Raw genomic sequence first — 9,929 nt, forward strand, 5'->3', positions numbered from 1 at the left:
CATTATATATGCATTTTCTCTGGCCTTTACTTGCCCATGCCTTACATACCATCTTAAACCCTTTACCTAGCACCTATGTGCACATTTAAGCACTACTTGGTACCACTTCTAGCTTGAACCAACTTTGCTTGTACCATCATTTCCCACCCCTCTATTGAACATTCATGTTCAACCAAAAATGGCTTTATTGAACTTTGAGCCTGCAACATTTTGCTAACATTGAAGCACATTGAAAGGGGGTGGTTATGGAGCGAGCTTTAGAGTGAGATTTTTTTTTTCCCCCACCACCTATACCTCCCATTGCCGCCCCTTACCACCCATGACAACCAACACCCTAGTCCACCACCGCTGGTTGGTGGTGTTAGCTCACTATCACCATCTGCCACTCCTCCTCCTACCACCACCGCCCACTGCCGCTGGTTCTCCTCCCACTCTTCCTTCCTCTCTCTCTCTCTCTCTCTCTCTCTCTCCCCCCCCCCCCCCCCCCCCCCCCCCCAACACACTCTCTCTTTCTCTCCCTCTCCCTCCCTCCCCCCCCCCCCCCCCCCCCCCCCCCCTCTCCTCTCTCTCTCTCTCTCTCTCATCCTGTTTCTCTCTTTATTTTGCTGATTTTGTCTCTCTTTTCTCTCTCATTAGTCTCTCTCTCTCTCTCTCTCTCTCTCTCTCTCTCTCTCTCTCTCTCTCTCTCTCTCTCTTGCCCTCTCTCCCTCCCTCCCTCCCTCTCTCTTTCTTTCTCGCTACTCAAGGACCTCTCTCCCTCCCTCCCTCTCTCTTTCTTTCTCGCTAGTCATAGCTGACCTCTCTCCCTCCCTCCCTCTCTCTTTCTTTCTCTCCCTCCCCCCCCCCCCCCCCTCTCTCTCTCTCTCTCTCTCTCTCTCTCTCGCCTTCTCTCCCTCCCTCTCTCTCTCTCTCTCTCTCTCTCTCTCTCTCTCTCATCCTGTTTCTCTCTTTATTTTGCTGATTTTGTCTCCCTTTCTCTCTCACTTGTCTATCTCTACCTCTCTCTCTCTCATCACACATTTACTAATTGAATATTAGAAGACAACAACGATAGAATTCACACACACACTCTCTCTCTCTCTTCTCTCTCTCTCTCTATCAATATGTCTCTCTCTTTATTTTCTTGATTTAGTCTCTCTTTCTCTCTTACTTGTCTATCTCTACCCTCTCTCTCTCTCTCTCTCTCTCTCTCTCTCCACACATTTACTAATTGAATATTAGAAGACAACAATGATAGAATTCACTCTCTCTCTCTCTCTCTCTCTCTCTCTCTCTCTCTCTCTCTTCTCTCTCTCTCTCTATCAATCTGTCTCTCTCTTTATTTTCTTGATTTAGTCTCTCTTTCTCTCTCACTTGTCTATCTCTACCATCTCTCTCTCTGTCTCTCTCTCTCTCTCTCTCCCCACAGACTCTCTCTCTCTCTCTCTCTCTCTCTCTCTCTCTCTCTCTCATCACACATTCACTAATTGCATATTAAAAGACAACAATGATAGAATTCATTTTGTTGAAAACTCAAAACAAAATATCATCGTTTGCACAACTCAAGTTAAATGTGATAGCACAACAAATGCTACATTATTACAACAGTCTTTTTGCACTCAGTAAAGTTTTGAGCTCGTTATCAGCCAGACTAGACTGATGGATGAACATGTTGTTGTTTATGTCCATTCCAAACACTCTCAAGTAGATATAATACAAGTGTTTGCAAGCCACATAGGTCATTCCTTCCCCTGACCTCCTTTGGAAGTCTCTGCAAGTACAACTAGCTACTGTGACTCGATATTTCTCACCACGTAACTTAGAGTTTGGTGTTACTACAATGAAGACTTCATGCTTACCAATCTTTACCATTTCCACTTGTTCGATGACCATTTCTAGTCCTAAAGCACTGTCGATCCTTTTCGATGCCTCGTCAGAAACACCTATCCTATACCTGCCCGCACGCCTTTGCCCTTGAACTTCCATAGTTTCTGTTGCGATATGAAACCCCACTAGCTGCAAAGACTTTACTTCCAGCTTGTTAAGTTTGTGCCCTGTGCCACTGGCCACTCAAGTGGAGGTCTTGGAGGCTGCATCACAATATATGGACATACATCCCACACATGTTTGACATCATCACTACAAAACCATACCCATGTCTCATTGTTACGCCCCTCCCAGTTGCGTTTCCCCCAAAAACTTGGTGTCGCTGTTCCCTCTTTGCATAAATTCACCTTTTTCTTGCACTTTCCTCCTTTGATTTTTCCTTGGCAAGTGAACTTAGACCCCGGTTTGCACCTGCGGATTGCCCACATGGTGTCATTTATGTCCATAGAATGATCTTGGATTACCTATGATGCATCTCCAAATGACAACTTTCGAGCCTTTCTTTGTCGAGCAACATTTTGAGTGACATACTCTGGCTTGTGTGAACTATTTTCCTCCTCGCCTATAACATAGCCGAATGTCTTGCGTTGCCTTGTCGTTGTAACCCGGTCTCCAAAAAACTCTGGCACCTTTGGAAGATCAGTTCCTCCAATTGCATCGTTCACAACACGGCTACTCTGTGATGGAGTAGGTGTGTGAAATTGTCGTGAAGCTGCCCCGTCTCTCATCTTGCTTATGCTTGGTCCGCTTCCTATATACTTACCCTCTGTATATGCCATTCTTTTGGATTGTTGAAGAAGAGTGTTCCCAATATCCGAAACTGTTGCATCGTACAAAGAAATTTTAGGCTTGTGACCTTCACTTGCTAGCTATTACCATATACATGTGGTAGTGATGTGTGTGAACACACTAGGACCGCCGGGGCATTTTTTCCCTCTTTAGGAGGTTTTTTTCCCCGTGCATTGTATATATGCCCATCACTCTAGGGCTATCTATCTTTCCATTGCACACTAAGTAACACACTCTCTATTGTGTGCCTTGAGCTTCCTTCGTCTTCTCCAAGCTGTGTGTGTTTCTCTGCAACCCTAATTCCAACAATTGGTATCAGAGCAGGTCACGTCCTCCTGAGCTTAGTCGCCAGCTTCTCCAGCACACGCCTGCTCACTTTCTCTGATTTCAGTGAGCTTTGGCGAGCGTTCGCAGGTCGACAAAAATTTTGGGCAAGCTCAAAGAGCTTGGTCTGCTCAAAATTTTGATTTGGACTCATTTCGGCCTCCGTTTCCACTACAGGCAGTACTGCACAGGCTATTTCGTCATTTTGTGCAAAATTTTTGTCAGTGCCGTTTTTTGCATAACAGGTGCCTTATAGTCTTTAACGGTTTGTGCTATATAGCACAGGTTGTTCCCGCTCCGTTTCTCCTATTTTCGGGCAGTTTTCACATCAGGTGCAACATTTACCATGGCTGACAACAACAACACAGATGTGTTCAAGATGTTTGCTGCTGAGCACAGGTTGGATGGGGACAACTACCCTATGTGGGCTTATATGATGCAACATGTTCTTGTGTCAAAGGGTGTCTGAAACATTGTGCAGGGCATTGATGTACGGCCTGGTTCTGAGGATGTAGGCGATGTTGAGGATGTTGCAGGTCTTGCTGCAAGGATTGTAGCTGTTAGAGTTGTTTTGCCTACGGCAAAACAAGCTCGTTGGAATGTTAAGGATGCGCAGACTCATGCATTGATTGCGTTTTCTGTGAAGCGCACCATTGTTCCTCACATCCGTTCAACAAAATCTGCAAAACAGGTTTGGGATATTTTAGCAGGTCTTTATGCAAGCCGCAATGAGGCTAAAATTGCTTTGCTGCGTAAAGAGCTGGAGTCGAAGATTATGCATGAGGAAGATGATATGGACACTTTCCTTGCTAGTGTCAAGGATATCAATGAGCAACTTGTGAAGTCATTTCAGACAGTTCCCTTGTGCAGACTGTTCTTGATGCCTTACCAGATTCCTACTAGACTTTTGCTAGTACTTGGAGACTCATGACCCAAGGAAATCCTGAAGTTGTCAAGTTTGATGCATTATGCACATTGCTGTTGCAAGAGTCACTTTTCAGAAAAAACAGGACTAGGCAGCGTGCAGTTGAACAGGCTTTTATTGCTTCTCAAAGAAAGGATGGTAACAGTAATGCAGCCACTTCTTATGGTTCTGCTACGAGTGGCAAAAATTCTGTTCCTAATGCTTCTACTGGCAGCACTTCGTCTGGCAATTCTGGTGATAAGGGCAAAAAGAAGATGCGTTGCCATTATTGTAAAGCCAATAATCACTTGATCAAGTCGTGTCCTAAGTTGAAGGCCAAAGAGGCTAAGAAGAAAGACGGTGGTTCCATTGCAAATGCTGGTTCCACTACAAATGCAGCCATTGTTGAGTCTTCTGTGAAAGGAGACTGTGTTGCTGATGTTGATGCAGAATGGGCTTTTAGCGCAGAGTGCACTTACAATCCTGCTGTCCATGATGCATGCTTGTCAGTTGCTACAGATTCACATGTGTGGTATTTCGACAGTGGTGCTACAAAGCACATTACCTCACATCGTGAATTGTTTAACTCTCTCAAGTCTGTCCCTCATGGGAATTCAGTCACTTGTGCCAACAACGCCTCTTATCCAGTTCAGGGAGTTGGAAAGATTGTGCTCACTGCTACTAATGGCAGTTCCTTCACACTTGTTGATGCACTTTATGTACTTGGGATCAAGAAGAATCTCTTGTCTGTATCCACACTTGCTAGACTTGGACTTGTAGTCAAATTTGTGGATGACAGATGTACAGTTCACGATCTTAGTTTTGGTGATGAAATTGTTGCATCTGGGATTTTGTGCCGTGGGCTGTATAAGCTCACTTTGTATGACAAGTGTGGACAAAATTTTGCAAATGCTGTTGCAGATTCAAGGGCTATTTCAGATGCAAAACTTTGGCATGCACGTTTTGGTCATCTGAATTTTGCCAGTTTGCTGCGTTTGCAAAAATCTGATATGGTTGTTTCTTTGCCACCTCTTGAAGCACCTGTCAAACATGTTTGTGAAGGCTGTATTTTGGGTAAGATGCAGCGTTCTAAATTTCCAAAGGATGGTTAAGTTCGGGCCACATGCAGGTTGCAGCTTGTGCATAATGATGTTTGTGGGCCCATGCAAACTCCATCCTTGGGAAATTACCTGTACTTCGTGACTTTCATTGATGATTACTCCAGGCATGCATGGGTATTTCCGCTTAAAGCGAATTTCGAAGTTTTTATGTGCTTCAAACAATTTCTGGCTATGGCTGAAAATGTCTCGAAATGTACTAAGGGCACCCTCCGTTCCGATCGAGGGGGGGAGTATATGTCTCATGAATTTAATGCATTTCTGGCTAGTCGTGGGATAAAACACCAATGTACAGTGCCTTATACACATCAGCAAAATGGTGTTGCTGAGAGGAAAAACAGGTCACTGACAGAAATGGCACGATGTATGGTCAAAAGTCAAGCTTTACCGCATTCTTTTTGGCTTGAGGCCATCATGTGTGCCACTTATGTACTTAACAGGTGTCCTACGAAAGCTTTGCAGTCTATTACTCCATATGAAGCATGGCATGATAGAAAGCCTTCTATTGAGCACATGCGTGTTTTTGGCTATTTGGCATATGCTTTGGTGCCACAAACACAACGCATAAAATTGGATGATAAGGCTGTCAAATGTATTTTTGTTGGTTATAGTGCTGAACGCAAAGGTTACAGGTTGTATCATCCACAAACAAAACGTATTCTGGTTTCACGGGATGTAGTGTTTGTGGAAGATTGTGTTCAGCCCTTGTTGTAATGTACTAGAGACAGTAATGTAAGCTCACAGGACATTTATGACACTTTGTTGCCTCTTTTCAGTGGTGGAAATACGAATGTAAGTTCCAATGAGACAAATGTACAGCCTATGGGGGTTTCTGAAAATGTTTTAGATCAGCCTATTACTGATGCAGATGTACATGATGTACTAGATGAGGAAAGGGCTGAAAATGAGCAGGCTAGAGGTATGCCAAATGGCTGATGCACACTTTGCGTGACAGTAAATTGGATGCACCTTTGTCTAGTCGTACTCGTTCAGGCTCTCGCCATGCATCTTATGCATCAGATTGTTATGCTTTGGCTGTGTCTAGCTTACATGATGTTGAGGAGCCTCTGACTTTTGATGAAGCACAAAATTCAGAAAATTGGATGGCTGCCATGCAATCAGAATATGATGCACTTATAGAAAATGACACATGGACTTTATGTGATTTGCCTCCTGGCAAAAAGGCCATTGGTACGAAGTGGGTTTACAAGTTGAAACGCAAGTCGGATGGTGAGATTGATCGCCATAAGGCTCGACTTGTTGCAAAGGGTTATGCACAGCAAAAAGGCATAGATTATGAAGAGACTTTTGCTCCCACTTGTCATATGACTACTGTGCGTTTTCTATGTGCATTGGCAGCTCATTTTGGTTGGGATGTACATCAATCAGACATTGTTACTGCTTTCTTGAATGGTGACATATTTCAGGAAGTTTATGTAACGCAGCCTCGCGGTTTTTTCATAAAAGGACAAGAGGACAAAGTGTGCAAATGTAACAAGGCTTTGTATGGGTTGAAGCAATCTCCTCGTGCTTGGCATGAGAAAGCTGACACTCATTTGGTCAAACAAGGCTTTTGTAACAGTCCAATAGAAATCACATTGTATGTAAAGCGTGAGGGTGATGTACTTCTCATTGTGGTTCTTTATGTTGATGATTTGCTGATCACTGGACCAAATGAAAGACATATTGCTGAATTTAAGGCTGATTTGAATGCTGCTTTCAAGATGAAAGATTTGGGGCTGTTGCATCATTACTTGGGTATACAGTTTAAGCAGTGTGATGGTGGTATTGCCTTGTGTTAAAAAAGTTACATAGAGACATTGCTATGTAAGTTTGGACTTGAGGATTGCAAACCTATTGACACTCCCATGGAAACAGGTTTGAAGTTAAGTCTACATGATGCTAGCGATCCTGCTGATGTCACTCTTTACCAAACTGCTGTTGGCTGCCTCATTTATGTATGCAACACGAGGCCGGATATTCAGTTTGCAGTCTCATAGGTCAGCAGATTTATGCATAGCCCAGGGTCTAAGCATTGGCAGGCTGTTAAGAGGATTTTCCGCTATCTTAGTGGCACTCTACATCTTGGCTTGTTTTATCCCAAGGGGGGATCATTGCCGCCAGACTTACATGCTTTTTCGGACTCAGATTGGGCTGGTTGTTTTGACACGCGAGTGTCTACAAGTGGTTTTTGTTTCATGATTGGCAGTTCATGTATATCATGGTTGAGCAAGAAGAAACCTATTGTGGCCCCTTCGAGTTGTGAGGCTGAGTACAGGGCAGTCTTCACAGCTACGGTTGAGTGTGTATGGCTCAGACGCCTTATGGCTGATTTGGGTGTTGGACAAGACACTGCCAACACTATCTACACTGACAGTCAGAGCGCATTGGCAGTTGCGAGGAACCCAGTTTTTCATGCTCGCACAAAGCACATTGAGGTGTATTAACACTATGTTAGGGAGAGGCTCTCAGCAGGAGAGATCAGCTTGGCTTATGTGCCAACACAGGACAACCTTGCAGATCTTTTCACAAAGGCATTGTCTCGTGAGAAGCTTGAAGCTTTCCGCAAAGCTTTGGGCTTACTCCCCTTTGTGGACTGATCCTGTCCTCAGGGCATGGCACTTCCCTTTACTCATGTGCCAGCTCTCGTTCACCGCATCACTCCAGGGGGGATTTGTTACCATATACATGTGGTAGTGATGTGTGTGAACACACTAGGACCGCCGGGGCATTTTTTCCCTCTTTAGGAGTTTTTTCCCCCCGTGCATTGTATATACGCCCATCACTCTAGGGCTATCTATCTTTCCATTGCACACTAAGTAACACACTCTCTATTGTGTGCCTTGAGCTTCCTTCGTCTTCTCCAAGCTGTGTGTGTTTCTCTGCAACCCTAATTCCAACACTAGCCATGAAGCGTGACGTGACTCCGAGAGATTTGTTCGAGGGACGACCTCGATGCAATAGTCATCTAAAGCCTACAAAAAAATAAATAAATATAATTCTTTGATATCATGAAGGGTCTAATTAAATGGACATCCTACAAAATATTCTAGAATAAATTTGAAAAATTACACCAACAATTTCCTTCCTCCAATGAGGGTACCTCACATGCCACTAACTCAACTAGCACTCCATTGGGCCTAGATTCCCATCTGCCACCTTTCCTGCTGCCCACCAAGCTCGAATGAACCGATATTGGGCCTCTGCATCTTCACTGCTATACGTGCACCTCCACATTCGACACAGTCGTTTGTGCTCGTCTTGAAATGCATTGAGAACATATTTTGTGGTGTGGATCCCTAGACTTTGTTCCCAATGGAAAAGGCATGATCTCTCCCTACCTTTCATCACCATATCCGGACCTCCATTGAAAATTGTGCGCACCGCATTCCAGTTTTCTTGGGCTTCATCTGCCATAAAGCCATCAAAATTTGGTGGGGGCACCCCATTGCGCTCTAGCACGATGATCATTTGTTGCCAAAATATCATCTGTGCTGTAGTGTCCTCTTCTTTCATCTCACATATGGAAATTGTCATTAATTCTTGGACACTGAACATCAACACAAAGCCACATTAACATTTAAGTATGTGTCAATATGTGTTTAGTATTCTAGAATTTGTTCTAGAATAGGTTGTAGGATGTATTGAACATAAAATTAAAAGAATTAAATTAAAACTTGCCTTGGATCGTAAACATGGGCTACCATGGTTGTCGTCCATCCTTCTACCGTCTAACGTGATCAAAGCAAACCCACGCTCTTTTTAGATCTCCATTTCCATTTCTTCGCATTCTATTGACAAGATCTATGCCTGAGCCAGGACCTGTTGTCGACATCTTGAATACAAAACATCTATCCTCCTCTCTATTATATTGACCTAGAAAAAGCATTCCGTGGATAAACACAAATGTCAAGCGTCTCTTTAAGTCAATTATCAATGACTCCTCTCCACGAGCACTCGACTCCCCACGAAATTTATGCACCCAATTCTTAATTCTGCGTAGAACATCATGAAAGTTTAGAAATATATAAGACTCTAAGTTTATAAAGTATATTAAAATGCATTTCCCATACCTTTGGCTTTTAACAAGAGGAAATATTTCTTGAAGTAGAACTGACAACTCTACTATTCCAAGCGAAGTGCATTCACCTGAAGAAGGTTGAAGGATAGATTGGGAAATAAGCTTAACCACCTCCATTTGGATTTTTCTTGGCCCAGCTTGGATGCCAAGCGAATCAACGGCCTCAGCCACCAAAGACTTCACCCTTGCAATGGTACTTTTGGATGAACCTATTTTGACATCATGGTCATGGAAGCCTTGGTGCACCATGGCTTGAGAATAGCGTTTGTCGGTTGGCATTATGTAGTATACCTGGCAGTCGGGCAGGTTTTTCGAATAACAGGCACATGTTAACAATAGAAGCACTTCAAGGTTCCATACTTTTGCAAGTCACCATTTAGCATTGGTCTCTCTATTAGTTTACCTATTATTCCATGCCTACAATTGTGATTTTGACACTCTTCCCTTGTACATGAAAAAAAAGAATAAGGAATACCTGTCCAAGACGAACGGTTGGGTTTTCCTGTAGATAACACTTGCGAGCACTCTGCAAACACACATTCAAAATCACCTCCGCAATAGCTTTTCCTTATAGTTTCTGGAAATTTGATGTTTGTGGTTGTTGGTTTTGTCCACACATGACCATCCACTGATTGCTCCATTCCATCCATAGCTGACCTCTCAATATTAGGCTGAGGTGGAAATTCAAACACCATGTTTCCATTGTAGCTTGATGGAATTTCTTCCACCCACTCCCATTCTGATGATGCAATCAAGGTCTCCAGCTTCAGAGATCTCATATTGGGATGTAACGCTAGCTCCACTATGCTAAAGGAATCACCAATTGGTGCCCAGTCCTTCTTACATC

At 43.5% G+C, this 9,929-nt stretch overlaps 1 pseudogene; it reads right to left on the bottom strand.

The window, feature by feature from the left end:
* Positions 1 to 1,512: 1,512 nt before the first annotated feature.
* Positions 1,513 to 8,708, bottom strand: LOC147452960 (uncharacterized; annotated as a pseudogene).
* Positions 8,709 to 9,929: the final 1,221 nt, after the last annotated feature.

Source organism: Adiantum capillus-veneris, chromosome 8 (genome assembly GCF_014529385.1).
Source record: "Adiantum capillus-veneris isolate H3 chromosome 8, ASM1452938v2, whole genome shotgun sequence".
NCBI lineage: Eukaryota > Viridiplantae > Streptophyta > Polypodiopsida > Polypodiales > Pteridaceae > Adiantum > Adiantum capillus-veneris.